Source organism: Lithobates pipiens, unplaced genomic scaffold (genome assembly GCF_037356315.1).
Source record: "Lithobates pipiens isolate NorthernLeopardFrog02 unplaced genomic scaffold, aLitPip1_a1.2 Scaffold_27, whole genome shotgun sequence".
NCBI lineage: Eukaryota > Metazoa > Chordata > Amphibia > Anura > Ranidae > Lithobates > Lithobates pipiens.
In genome coordinates, this window is record NW_027507788.1 from 148,062,962 (window position 1) to 148,076,862 (window position 13,901).

A 13,901-nucleotide genomic window follows, 5' to 3' on the forward strand; every position below is an offset into this window, starting at 1 on the left:
GTGATGAGCTGTGTTGCTTTTACGCCAAACATATCGTTTTGCATTGTGGGCAAAAAGTTCGATTTTGGTTTCATCTGACCAGAGCACCTTCTTCCACATGTTTGATGTGTCTCCCAGGTGGCTTGTGGCAAACTTTAGACGAGACTTTTTATGGATATCTTTGAGAAATGGCTTTCTTCTTGACACTCTTCCATAAAGGCCAGATTTGTGCAGTGTATGACTGATTGTTGTCCTATGGACAGACTCTCCCACCTCAGCTGTAGTTCTCTGCAGTTCATCCAGAGTGATCATGGGCCTCTTGGCTGCATCTCTGATCAGTCTTCTCCTTGTCTGAGCTGAAAGTTTAGAGGGACGGCCAGGTCTTGGTAGATTTGCAGTAGTGTGATACTCCTTCCATTTCAAAATGATCGCTTGCACAGTGCTCCTTGGGATGTTTAAAGCTTGGGAAATCCTTTTTGTATCCAAATCCGGGTTTAAACTTCTCCAACAGTATTACGGACCTGCCTGGTGCGTTCCTTGGTCTTCATGATGCTCTCTGCGCTTTCAACAGAACCCTGAGACTATCACAGAGCAGGTGCCTTTATACAGAGACTTGATTACACACAGGTGGATTCTATTTATCACCATCAGTCATTTAGGACAACATTGGATCATTCAGAGATCCTCGCTGAACTTCTGGAGTGAGTTTGCTGCACTGAAAGTAAAGGGGCCGAATAATTTTGCACGCACCACTTTTCAGTTTTTTATTTGCTAAAAAAGTTTAAAATATCCAATAGATTTCGTTCCACTTCACAATTGTGTCCCACTTGTTGGTGATTCTTCACAAAAAATTAAAATGTTATATCTTTATGTTTGAAGCCTGAAATGTGGCAAAAGGTTGAAAAGTTCAAGGGGGCCGAATACTTTCACAAGGCACTGTAGTTGGAAGTGTATGTCTCCACTTATCTGCCATTTAGATACTGTATGATTCTTTTAATCACATTAGCTCTTTAAATATACAGTATAAATATGGGGTACCTAGCAACTTTGCAAACAAAACCGCATACCTTTTGTCTTTATTGTTCCTGTGCTTTTACAGCTGCCATCACATCCCCAGACTAGTGTTTCTGCATCTCCAGACAAGAAGAAATAAAAAGGCAAATCTTCCACATATCTGGTAGTTTCAATGCCATCACAGCTATAAGCCATACATTGAGATTTTAATGCTGCAAAGCACTTCTGTAACCACTGGATATAACAAACTGCTAAATGTAGACAGACACTGTGTATGTTTAGCCAACTCCCGCCTATGCTCCTGTTACTGGTGATTTCAAACAGCCAAATGTACTGTACATCTAAAATAATCTCTAATGCCTTGCTTGTTCTCAGTCCTAGTCTGGAGGCTGTTAAACTACTGTGGGGGCCATCTACTTCTAGTAATGTAGCCCAGAAATAATAATATGTGGCTCATGCCTGTGAAGACATTGGATTAGATAGTCACTAACACCTAAATGCCCAAACCAAAGTTTGCAGCACATCAATAGCTGTCAGTTAACTTGCTATCAGGACATTTATTTAGTACACTGTAATAAATTGGAACTAAAATCAAAATTAAATAGCTTTCAAGCTGGCAGGCTATCTATCACAGGAGAATCATTCAATGTCTCTTCTGCAATAAAATAAACCTACGGCCTGCAAGCATTGTTCTGCAGAATGTATACTTATATATTGTAAAGTATATAAAAAGACCCTGCCTGTCACTAACAAGTAGAGCGATTTGACCTGTAAATGGATAGTGAGCTGCTCAGGCTCAGTAAATGGGGGGGGGGGTATTGAAACTAGAGCGTCTAGAGCGCTGGCAGGGGATGGAGCCCATCCTTGTTTCTGCAAGAGCTCAAGGAAAGAAGGGTGACTCTTCAATGCATAGTGCCTTAAAGGGATGAATGAAATAGCAACCTCAGCCTGGACTCCAACCAGGCCACGCCCCAATGTGTTTTGCTCTGCCCTTGGCGTTTAGACACGGGGGATCCCATGTGTCCCATGATTAAGCTCCAAGGGTGGAGTGAAATGTGTTGGGGGCGTGGCCTGGTCAGGGTCCAGGCTGAGGTTCACTCATCAGCGTAGGACACTATGGATTTGGGGCATTCAGGGGTCACCCTTCTTCCCTCAAAGTGGAGAGAAGCGCTTGCTAATGCCTGTACTTACAGGCAGAGGCCTCTGTCGCATGAAATCTTCATTAAGGTGCCATTCTGACCTAGAAGAAAGCATACTTTATTTGCACAGTTAACCCTTCCTGTACTTCCTCTTCTTTATTGCACACCTCATATTTGGCTGCTCTGTAACTTCTCCCAATGGATGCAACAATTCTGTACCGTGGAGCCTGTACCACACTCCACCAGCACAGGCCGACATGCCACCTCACTCCCAGTGACATTATAAGACTTCTCCATGACACAAGAGATCATCTCTCCACATGTTCCCAAGCTTCTCCATTCCCGAGGCCTCTCACTTCTTTTCCATGGCACCTCAGGCTAGGCACATGGGAAACCATGTACCGCTATAATGGTCTCTATATGTGAGGCACCGCTCACTAAAGAGGGAATCAAACTCCCAAACCTCTTACCAGGGCCCTCCATTACCCATGACCTATCACTAAAACACCTGCTGACTGACTGGCTGCTTTAGCACCTTACATTATTCCGGTTGCCCCTAGCAATAGCGACACGGTCTCTTCTCCTTCCACTGCAAGTTAGACACACTTGTAATGTGTCCACACTGACTTCTCTTCACTCCATTTCTAAGTACTGTTCTTTGATGTGCCATGCATGCACCCCTTTAGTGACTTCAGACCAGACAGAGGGATTTGACAACAAAGTTCTTTTGCTGAAGTATCTAAATGTGGCAATGGACAGTTCTCAGAAACATCTTCCATACACATCCCTGTACAAAATCTGCTAAGTGTCCTTTTAGGGTTTTCCTGGTGCTCCCTTGTGCCCAGGAGGTAGGCATACCTTAAATAGGTGAAAAAGTATTTTAGTCCATAAGTCCATTCAGCAGCATATGTCCATAATCCTTGGAACCCCAACTGGGCTCCCACAAGGGGCGGTAAAAGAAAGAAGATTAGCAGACTATGTTCCTATATATGTTCCCTAGATAGAATGTCCTCTTTTTAATGCTTTGTCCAGCAGAGGCTGGTACTCTTCAGAAAAACCTGACTAGCAGAGTTAAATCTTGCTTACCAAACAGCAACACTCCTTCTGAGCATCATCAACTAATTAGTGCAATTTACAGAGCATAAAATACACTTAACCAAGAAAATAATTAATGCAACCAATACAATCATACCTTAGTGAACACCTGCTTACAAACTTGCTGGTAAAAAGCAAAGAACCCAGAAATGCAGCTGGCCTCCACTGATGTCTGCAGCATTATAGCCTTAAAGTTTATGTTAAGTTTTAAGGTGCATTTTAACCACTTCCCACCGAGGCCCCAGCATTCCTTTAACTGTGCTGTTACAATTTCTATTTCTATTGCTATGCTGGATATAGTGTTGCACTATTCCTTTCAGTTAGCAGGGAAAGAACTATAGCTAGGAAAGCTTATGGACTTCTATGCAGAACGTGGAGGATCATGGGAATTGAAGTTCAGGACATCAACCATAGAATGGGGCTCCTAAACCCTTCAACGATAGGACTAGGGTTGCCACCTTTTCTTCAAGCCAAACCCCAACACTTTAGCAATACACAGCAATTTTTTTTTTTGTATTATACACTATAGCATTGTAAAAGATCTGGGACACCTTTGGGTGCCCCGAGGAGAGCAAAAATGCCCCCACTGCCCCTCCTATCCGGGTGTGATAGGGCGGCTGCATGGGCCCCTGGAGCATAGGGAGCTACTGTCTGGTCTGAATAATGTGACTGGGTCTTAGGCGGACTGAAACCTGGGCATATGATTCAAAACCCAGACTGTCCAGGCTAATCTCAAACAGGTGGCAACCCCATATAGGACACTGAGGAACATGGGGAGCATTGGAATAGCTTTTACCGAACCATACCGGAAACTTCTTTATCTTGGCAGCATGGGATTCCATGTAAGCACATCCGCTTGTGTGCACACATCTCTCCACGGGAGATCAAACCTGGAGGGACCGGAACTTGAGGCCTGTGACACCAAGGCAGCACTGGATGGACCACAGCAATCCTATCAGTCTTGTCCTTGCCACAGGGAGACTGGAGCATTCTCTCACTCTCCCCTCCTTAATTTCTCATCACCGGAGCCATTGGTCCAGAGCCAAGGGGCCCTTTTCTACACCACAGGGACTGGCAAGATGGCTCACTGTCCACCATTCACACACTGATTGCAGAGGCTGATTTACTGGAAGCAGGATTCTTAGTCATAGTACCTACACTTCATGCTGGTTTAACAACACTGTTAAGTGCAATTATATGGAAGAAAGACTGATAGCTAATACCAGCCTTTTACCCCAAACATTGTACACACACAAGATGTTGAGGCAAAAACCAAAGGAATAACTTTATTGAACAGAAATACAGTTTTTTTTTATACGTCAAAAATAGGTGCAGTCATCACATGAACAATGCAAACTTCAAACAGCAATCCAATTAACAGCTAATAGTGATCAAATTAAACAGTAATCTAATGAACAGCTAACCGCTAAGAAATTAACCAGGAGGCCAATTAATAGCTAGCCACCTAGACAAGCTTTGATTAGTCAGGGAGTGCCCACCCCAAATAGTCCAGCACCCCAGCATTCAAGAAGAGCCAGGGCTGTCCAAATCTCATTAACCAACTTTTTTTTCTCTGAGTTTCAAGTTGGCAGAGACCATCATGGTTTCCTTAACTGTTAAATTTGGTAATAACCTGTCATTTTGCATTATATAACAGGACAAAAGAAAACACCTAGACTAGTGCCAGAGGCACAGTGAACCCCTCAGGGATTGTTAAATGGACAGACCAGGTGTTAGGTACCTGGTGTTGAAGCCCGACTTGTAGGAGGAGACCTCTCTTACAATGCTGGTTCAGGAGCCACTGGAATGGGAACAGTGGTCTAGAGAGCACAGTGGGTAGGAGTGCCTGCTCGAGTAGGGTCCGCTGGTATCAGTGGCGGAGTAGAGATCCCTCTGGGATTGCTGGATGACAGGTGATGGTGGACCAGGGCTGGCAGAAGACTGAAGTGCTGATGAGTGTAAGCAGCAGTTACAGGAGCCAATGAGAAGAGCTGAAGGTATAGTGGAACACTGGACAAGGCAGCAGGCTGGAGCAAGGTCAGACGGTCCGGGTCAGTAGGCAATCAGACACGTGGAAACAACAGGCAAAGACAGCGTCGGTAAAACAGGCAGAGGTCGGCAATGGATCACAGGCAGAGGTAGTAGCAGGGTCAGGCAGGTCGGGTCGGGTTTAGAGAGAGTAGAGAGGTCAGACAAAGCCGGGTCGGTTCAACATCAGAAGATCAGATACAGGTAATCAGGCACACAGGAGCTGAGACAAAACAGCGCTGCACCAGCGCACTTGGAGAGCCTTTATGCGCTCCGTGGCGGCAAACAGCACTATTGCGCACACACATGTGCCTAACATACGCACATGTGCACGTGCCCACGCATCTCTCAGGCATATGTGCCGGCGGCACGCGCCAACGCCTGATAGTGGGAACGCGCTGAAGCTCAGTTCATGAAGAAGCGCGTGTACGCATGTGCACATGAAAATGCGCCTGTCTATCGCTGGTAGGTCCCTGACACCAGGTGAGACATCATAAGGATAAATGACAAACAGTGCCAAAAAAGACACATATAGTCTAACATCAGATAAAATCAGATGTAATTGCGATACAAAATACCCCCCAAAAAAAACCCGTCATGTATGTCAGACAGTGGCTGCCCTCGTAGAGCTAACGGGCTAGCCTAAGCGCACACAGGGCATGGACACCTTACATGATTCAGGCCATTGTAAGTCTTTCTTCACAGGTTTTTAAGTCGTATAGGTAATAGATTCGACAATGTAAATTTATAATACTAGTATCATAGCAACGTTCAAATCAAGAAACAATGTGTGTATATATATATATGTTACTTCTCATGTAGTTAGTAAGGATTGCATGGTCTTTACTTACAAAATTGCACGAATGGTCATTGCACGTGGCTGGTATGTGAAAATTCCCACTGGTGTATCAGAGGCTGGCAGCTGGAAGATCAGAAGTCCCACAGTTGGGACAATGCGCAGAGGAAACTCCCCAGAAGGGTGAGCCAAACACAATGAGGGAGATGAAACACTTCAAACTTCACAGACGCTATGGAGTGTGAACTCCTGTTGATAAATGTCTGGCAGCTCAAGGGTTTACATGTGGATGTTGGTACATGTTGATCTGTATATATAAACAGATAGTAAGATTATAGACATTATATATATATCATGTAGTCCAAAGCATTATATTATCAAATCATGTTAGATATAAAGAGATGGCTTCATGCCTCCGAAGGACATGTACCGTATTTTCTGGCGTATAAGACGACCTTTTACAGTAAAAAAACATGGGCAAAAAGCGGGGGTCGTCTTATAAGCTGGGGTTATCATATGCCAGCCGTCCGCTGGATGTTAAGCCCTCCGGAACACTCGCCGAGTGTGCTGTAATACTGTATACATACAATATACACCGCTGAGCCAAACCCGGCGAGCGATGTATTCTATTAATGAATACAGCACCTGCTCGGATTGGAGTAACAACCTCTGCCAATCCGAGCAGGCTACATACAGTAGCCTGCTCGGATTGACTGTGAGAGTCAGAGGCGCGGGCTGATGATGTAACAGCCTCTGCCAATCCGAGCAGGCATTGTATGCAATAATAGAATGCATAGCTTGCCGTGATTGGCTCAGGGCAGTATACTATATGTATACTGTGAGACAGCATGTTACCCAGCGCCAACTTGTTTCTGAACATACAGTATTCCCGCAGGAGGGGGTCGTCTTATACAGTGAGTACAGCACAAAACCACCTTTTTAAATCGAAAAGTAGGGGGTCGTCTTATATGCCCAGCCGCCTTATACGCCGGCAAATACGGTAACCACTAATATATGGTAATAAAGTATAAGAATCTACCTGTTGTTCCTGTGCTTCAAGTGTTTGGGTGTAACACAGAGTTCTTCTTCCCAGCTTGGTGCTTACCATTTGGCTGCACCAGGTGGGGTATAAATACACAGATACGATGACCAATCATCTAATCGCCTGTCTGGCAATTGTAAGCAGCTGTCAGTACGATGGACTTGCAGGTACAGTAATCTCAGAAAAGTGAATGCACCCCTCACATTTTTGTAAATATTTTATTATATCTTTTAATGTGACAACATTGTAGAAATGAAACTTTGCTAAAAGTAAAGTAGTGATTGTATAGCTTGTATAACAGTGTAATTTTTCGGTCCCCTCAAAATAACTCAACATATAGCCATTAATGTCTAAACTTCTGGCAACAAAAGTTAGTACACTCCTATGTGAAAATGTCCAAATTGGGCCCAATTAGCCATTTCCCCTCTCAAGTGGCAAGTGACTCGTTAGTGTTACAAGGTCTCAGGTGTGAAAGGGGAGCAGGTGTGTTAAATTTGGTGTTATCACTCCCACTCTCTCATACTGGCCACTGGAAGTTCAATATGGCATCTCATGGCAAAGAACTCTCTGAGGATCTGAAAAAATGAATTGTTGCTCTACATAAAGATGGCCTAGGCCAGTGATGGTGAACCTTGGCACCCCAGATGTTTTGGAACTACATTTCCCATGATGCTCTGGCACTCTGCAGTGAAGTGGAGCATCATGGGAAATGTAGTTCCAAAACATCTGGTGTGCCAAGGTTCACCATCACTGGCCTAGGCTATAAGAAGATTGCCAAGACCCTGAAACTGAGCTGCAGCATGGTGGCCAAGACCATACAGCGGTTTAACAGGGCAGGTTCCACTCAGAACAGGCCTCACCATGGTCAACCAAAGGAGTTGAATGCATGTGCTCAGCGTCATATCCAGAGGATGTCTTTGGGAAATAGACGTATGAATGCTGCCAGCATTGCTGCAGAGGTTGAAGGGGTGGGGGATCAGCCTGTCAGTGCTCAGACCATATGCTGCACACTGCATCAAATTGGTCTGCATGGCTGTCGTCCCAGAAGGAAGCCTCTTCTAAAGATGATGCTCAAGAAAGCCCACAGTTTGCTGAAGACAAGCAGACTAAGGACATGGATTACTGGAACCATGTCCTGTTGCATGATGAGACCAAGGTAAATGTATAGAGAGCCTGTCAGCTTCTGTGGTGGACTCCTCCCCCCCTCCCTCTCCTTTTCACTGCATGATACATGCAGAGCTCGCATAGGACACAGCCCGTCTGTTTTGCTCTCTTCCCTGCATCCTCTTTGGCGGGGGGAGAGAGACGATCAACAACAAGCAGAACAGCTGCAAAGCATTGTGGGATATATAGACCCAAGCACAAATTGCCCAACAGGTTTCTATAGGGGCAAGAACTACAAGGTCCAGCAGGCTCAGCAAGAAAAGAACCAAGGACACCATCTTGTCTGCCAAGGAACAGGGAGACACCACAAGGCAAGTAAAGAGACTGGACCTAGAGGAGAGGTGTTGGCTCTTGGGTCAGTCCACTGTCTTTTCCAGGTATTCACAGCCAGTCGGGACATCCAGCCTGAGAGAGGAGGATCCCAGGTGCTTATCCAGGTGCACCTGCACCGACGGCGTGAAACATTCCAGTGTAAGGTGACCAGTTGTGTTGCCAGAAGAGCCTGCCTGTTCCAGGGCATTCATTTGGGCCTTGACTACAAGATTGGTGAGAGGGCACTTGCCCTTTTGCAAGAAAAAAGGACACGACTACATACATACAGAGTTACTTCTGCCCACACTTGCCAGAACCTGGGTCTCATTGACATTGTGTTAAGCAGTTACAGTGTCCGCCTTGCTATCCGGATTTTGTCAGCATACCACAGTTACACTTTGCCAAGCAGCTTAAGTGCCCCAACTAAAGTGGCTAGCCAAAGATACAAGGCCTCATCCTTCTTCCAAAGGACTGAAGTTGCCTGTGCCATATGTGCACGCGCATGCATACTCAGGGATCTGTCTTTGTAGTATATGTGCTGTGTAGTCTGACTTGAGAGTTAAGCCACTGAACACTGAATTAGGTACAGTGTTTATAGTTGGACCTGTGGTGTTAGGGGAGAGAAGAGAGAGGTCTGACATAATGGAGGGTCATTCTTTTACTTTCCTCCTGCCTGGACTTATAGAACCAATTTAGTAGAGGTAACCAATCCGGTATAAAGTTGCCATATTGTGATTTGTTGCTATTGAGGTGTTTGCCTCTGATCTTGGAGATATTCACAGTTGTGGAATCCCCTGAAAGCAGCCTAAATATAATATTGAGTTATACTGTTCTTGATTTCAGTTTTTACTCTTCGGTTGATTTATTTGGTATATACTGCTACTGTCTGTTAATATTTCACAGAAACCTTACAGTAAAGACGATTTCTTTTTTTTATCATAACGTGTGTGTTTTCATTGGTCCTTGCACTTACACTATTGCCAGGTGTGCCAGAGGGGCTGAGATTGTTCTTGGGGTTGGGAGGTAGAGTATGGAACCAATTATACATAAGCAGCTCCTCTGGGGGTAGCGCTACACATAATAAGTGTGCAGGAGCAGGGCCGTCTTTAATATTGATTGGGGCCCCCTCCCCATGCAGTTTCGCTCTCCACCTGCTCTGAGACGTACAATAAATAGCAGCTAGACTCAAAATCAGTTTACTGAATCAGATCAGGCAGCTATTGCGATTGGTTGCCAGAAGTTTCAGTGTATCATTACCGCTCACTGACTGGTTGCTAGAAGACATAACAGAACACATTACAGCTCACTGGTTAGTTGCTAGAGGTTAGAGGACATGATTTCTGCTTGTTGATTGGTTGCTAGAGATTACTGTGGATATGACCTCGGGGGGCATGATATATATATCAATGCCGCCAGCAGCCTCTATTTACATATGAATGCCGGTAATTTACATGTAAACACAGGGTCTCCAGGTGAGTCACCTGTGACACAGCACAGGACTAAAACCTCAAGGGGTGAAGGAATTTAAACCAGCATAGTTGGCAAGTATGAAGCAGCTGCTTTGGGTTCCACAACAATGACAGGGCCCAGGGCAGCTGCCCCTTTTGCCCTGCCTTAGAAACTGTCATGTGCAGGAGACATGGGACAGCTCAAGCTTTTCTTTTACACCTAATAAATAGATATAACAAAATGCTTCCAATGATAGATTGGACAAATTGGAGAAGTTAATTTTTAAGGCTTAGGTACAGTTTAGGTGTTCAAGTCCTACCTCTTCCTTACTCAACTGAAAAAAAAACTTTATGTATGTTTGTTAATGCTATTTGTGTTCAAATTCGCCTAAATGTTTTAATCTTCCCAAGACATTTGAGGTGTATTCTGCTGCTCTCGAAATTTTGGAGCAATTACTGATCTTAGTCTTAGTGATGGGACACTGGTTGATGCCAAAAGGTGGCCTGAACAGAAAACAGCTCTCTCAGCTTCTCCTGATCGACCTTGGGTTAGGGTCCGACGTGCTGGATATTTTAGAGCTCATCAGAGAGAGCAGAGTGAACACTCATCCAACTGTAGCCATTGTAGGCCTGTGTCTGATTTGCTGGACCATCACACAGTTCTCATTTGTACTTGCACCAAAGTCTCAGAAAACAAGCATCACAATGAAGTCGCTGTCATTATCTGATGTAAAAATGTACAAAATGTCTGTTTGCTGTTCAAGTACAAAGCTTCCTTATCGCTATTGGTATGCAAGATGGATCATTTCTTGCTTATCGAGTTTATGTGGTAATTGTGATTGAGACAGTTACTAAATCTATCATCTTCTTTATTTTTAAAAACATTTTGACACTCATAATAGAAACATACAGGCTTGTGTTACTGTGCAAAGATAGGTTGGATATGAAAAACATGAACAAAATTAATAAAATTTGATTTGTTAGACATACAAAAAGGTTTGAAATACAAATACAAAATACAAAGTACTGACCAGTTGTATATAAATAGGGTTGACTTATTGGAGTGTCTACCTCATTTAGATTTTTCAAGTGGAGCTAAATGCATTCAGGTTCAGTAACAAGAAACTTGTATACAGTATAATCAGTCAGGGTGAAATAATTCAGAAGGATTATCTCTGCAATAGAAGAGGTTTTATTCTCACCTATTTGGTGGCTTATGTCTCCTACCTCATCTCCAATCCAGTGCTGTAGCCTCTGAGAGCTTCTTCAGCATTCCACACTTCCTACACTTCTAGAAGTTAGTGATGGGAAGTCCGGATCTTTAAAATGAATCGGTTCATTTCGAACTGCTCACTGAAATGAACCAATTCAATGAATCGATTCTTCGGTTCACTTGCTGAGTCTACTGACAAGCAAGTGAACCGAAGCTCTGATTCAACCTTCTTAAATGAGTAGAATCAGAAGACTGATTCACACAGAAGGTTGGCAGGTCCTGGTAATGTTTACTTTGATTTAGTTCATCGGCGCAGAGCACAATTGTTGTCAATTGACAATTATTCCATTGTTGTCAGATTAGCGCAGTGTCATGCATTTTGGTGATACACAAACAGCTGTGTTAGGCTGGGTTCACACTTGTGCGATGCGGGAACCCTGCGATTCCACGACGGGTTCCTGCATCGCACCCAACTCGCACGACAGTTCACAACGACATATGCGAACTGCTGGGGAGTGTCATACAATGTTAATGGCACCCCCATTTCAGTTCGCATGTCGCACTGCGAAGTGTCAGTTTGGACATGAATCGGATCGCATGAGTGCTATGCGATCCGATTCTGGTGCGGACCAAAAAAGGGTCCTGTGCGAGTTTAGTCCGAATGCGATACAATTTCAACCATACTATCTGTATGGCTGAAATCGCATTGCACGGACATCGCCTGTGATTTGCACTGCAGTGCGATTTTGCACGATGCAGCAGTGTGAACCAGCCCTGAGCCTACGTTTCCGCAAATTTGATGGATAGCAATGTTACCTGTGAAGTTGCCCCAGAATGCAGGTCACATGCACACAAACCCCGCTTTTCATTTAGGCTCTGTTTCCACTTGTGCAACTTGTCCTGCGACTTGGGACTACAAAGTTGCATGACAAGAAGTACCTGATTTCCAATGAGTACCATTCATATCTGTGCGACGTCAAGTCACAGCGACTTCAAAGTAGTCCCTGCACTACTTTGGTCCCATTGTAATGTGACTTGAGGTCCATAAACCTCCAGAATACACAGGCATGGCTTCAAGTCGCGGCATAATCGTGCAACTTTCTGGCTTTTCAGGCTAACGCAGCCTGAAAGTTGCACAATGCCTGTGTATTCCGGAGGTCTATGGATCTCAAGTTGCATCAAAGTGGGACCAAAGTAGTGCAGGGACTACTTTGAAGTCGCACAGATACGAATAATACTCATTGGAAATCATAGAGTACAAAGTCGCAGGACAAGTTGCACAAGTGGAAATGGAGCCTAAATGAAAAGTGGGTTTTTGTGCATGTGAACTGCATTCTGATGGGCCAACTTCCCAGTTAACATTGCTAGCCATCAGATTTTCCCATAGTCTTTACAGCGCATGCGCAGGAATGATGATCAGATTTTACTACCACTACCATGGGCAAAGTACCCCTGGTAGTAAAATCCAATCGTTAAGGCTATTTTCACACTTGTGCGACTTGAAAGTCAAGTGCTTTTGCCATGATTTTTGCCATGACTTGAAGCAATGTTTGTGTAAGCTGGAGGTCTCTGCCACAAGTCGCATCAAAGTCAGACAAAAGTAGTACAAAAACTACTTTGAAGTCGCACAGATATGAACTGAACTCGTTGGAAATCATGGGGTGTGACTTGTCATGTGACTTTGCAGTCTCAAGTCGCAGGACAAGTCGCATGAGTGTGAAAGGGCCTTAGGCTGTCCGTACCACCTGATCACTGCTGCTACCTCATTGGTTTAGTGTATTGTTTTACTGGTGGTGACTCATGGTTCTTTCAGTGTACTGTGTTCTAAAAACTGATACGATTCTTTAACTCGGTAACTTGTACGATTCTTTAACTCGGTAACTTGTACGATTCTTTAACTCGGTAACTTGTACGATTCTTTAACTCGTTGTACTGTGTACTCCTGGCTCTTGTTTTAAGTTTGTATCCAGTTCCTGAGTATCACTGTGCTTTGAGTCAGCTGATTGGTTGCAGGGAGGGGCCGAGCTCTCTCACTCTAGGATCATATTACCACTGCCAGCTCTGCTGCTCTGCTATGTACTGAGTGCAGAGTGAACTGTTTCAAACGAATCAGTTCACTGAAAAGAATCGATTCATCCAGTTCACTAAAAAGAACCAATTCAAAAGAACGATTCGTTCATGAACTGGACATCACTACTAGAAGTGTTGATTGTCACTGTGTCCCCTGATGCATGCTCTAGTTCAATCATGTCGACCCCTTTGTGACTGTTGTGTCCTGTAGTGAAGTAGGGGTTGGAGGATGGAACCATGGCAGGTAGAGGAAGACACTGACCAACGGAAGAAGTATGGGGCTTGGAAATTCCTTCTGGGTTTTTTCCACCATCAGACTGCTGAGAAAACGTCAAACCTGACTGCTTGTTCAGAGTATCTTCGCTACTTCATTAGTTCTCTCTGCCAACAACTTTAAACAAGAATGAATAGCTGTAAGCACTTTTCTATTCAATGTTATATTAAAGTAATAAATAAAATATGTATGCATATAAATGTGGAAGCATACAAAGCATTTATGCATCAGAATGTGGCATTACGTAATGTTGCTGCATGTAAATGATCATGTTTATCTCCATTAAAGGACTATTAATGACTATACTGTACATGCATTCATGCATTA

General features: G+C 44.1%; 1 pseudogene; it reads left to right on the forward strand.

Moving 5' to 3' along the window:
- The first annotated feature begins 3,997 nt into the window (after window positions 1-3,997).
- Window positions 3,998-11,117, forward strand: LOC143932990 (transmembrane protein 26-like; annotated as a pseudogene).
- The last annotated feature ends 2,784 nt before the right edge of the window (window positions 11,118-13,901 follow it).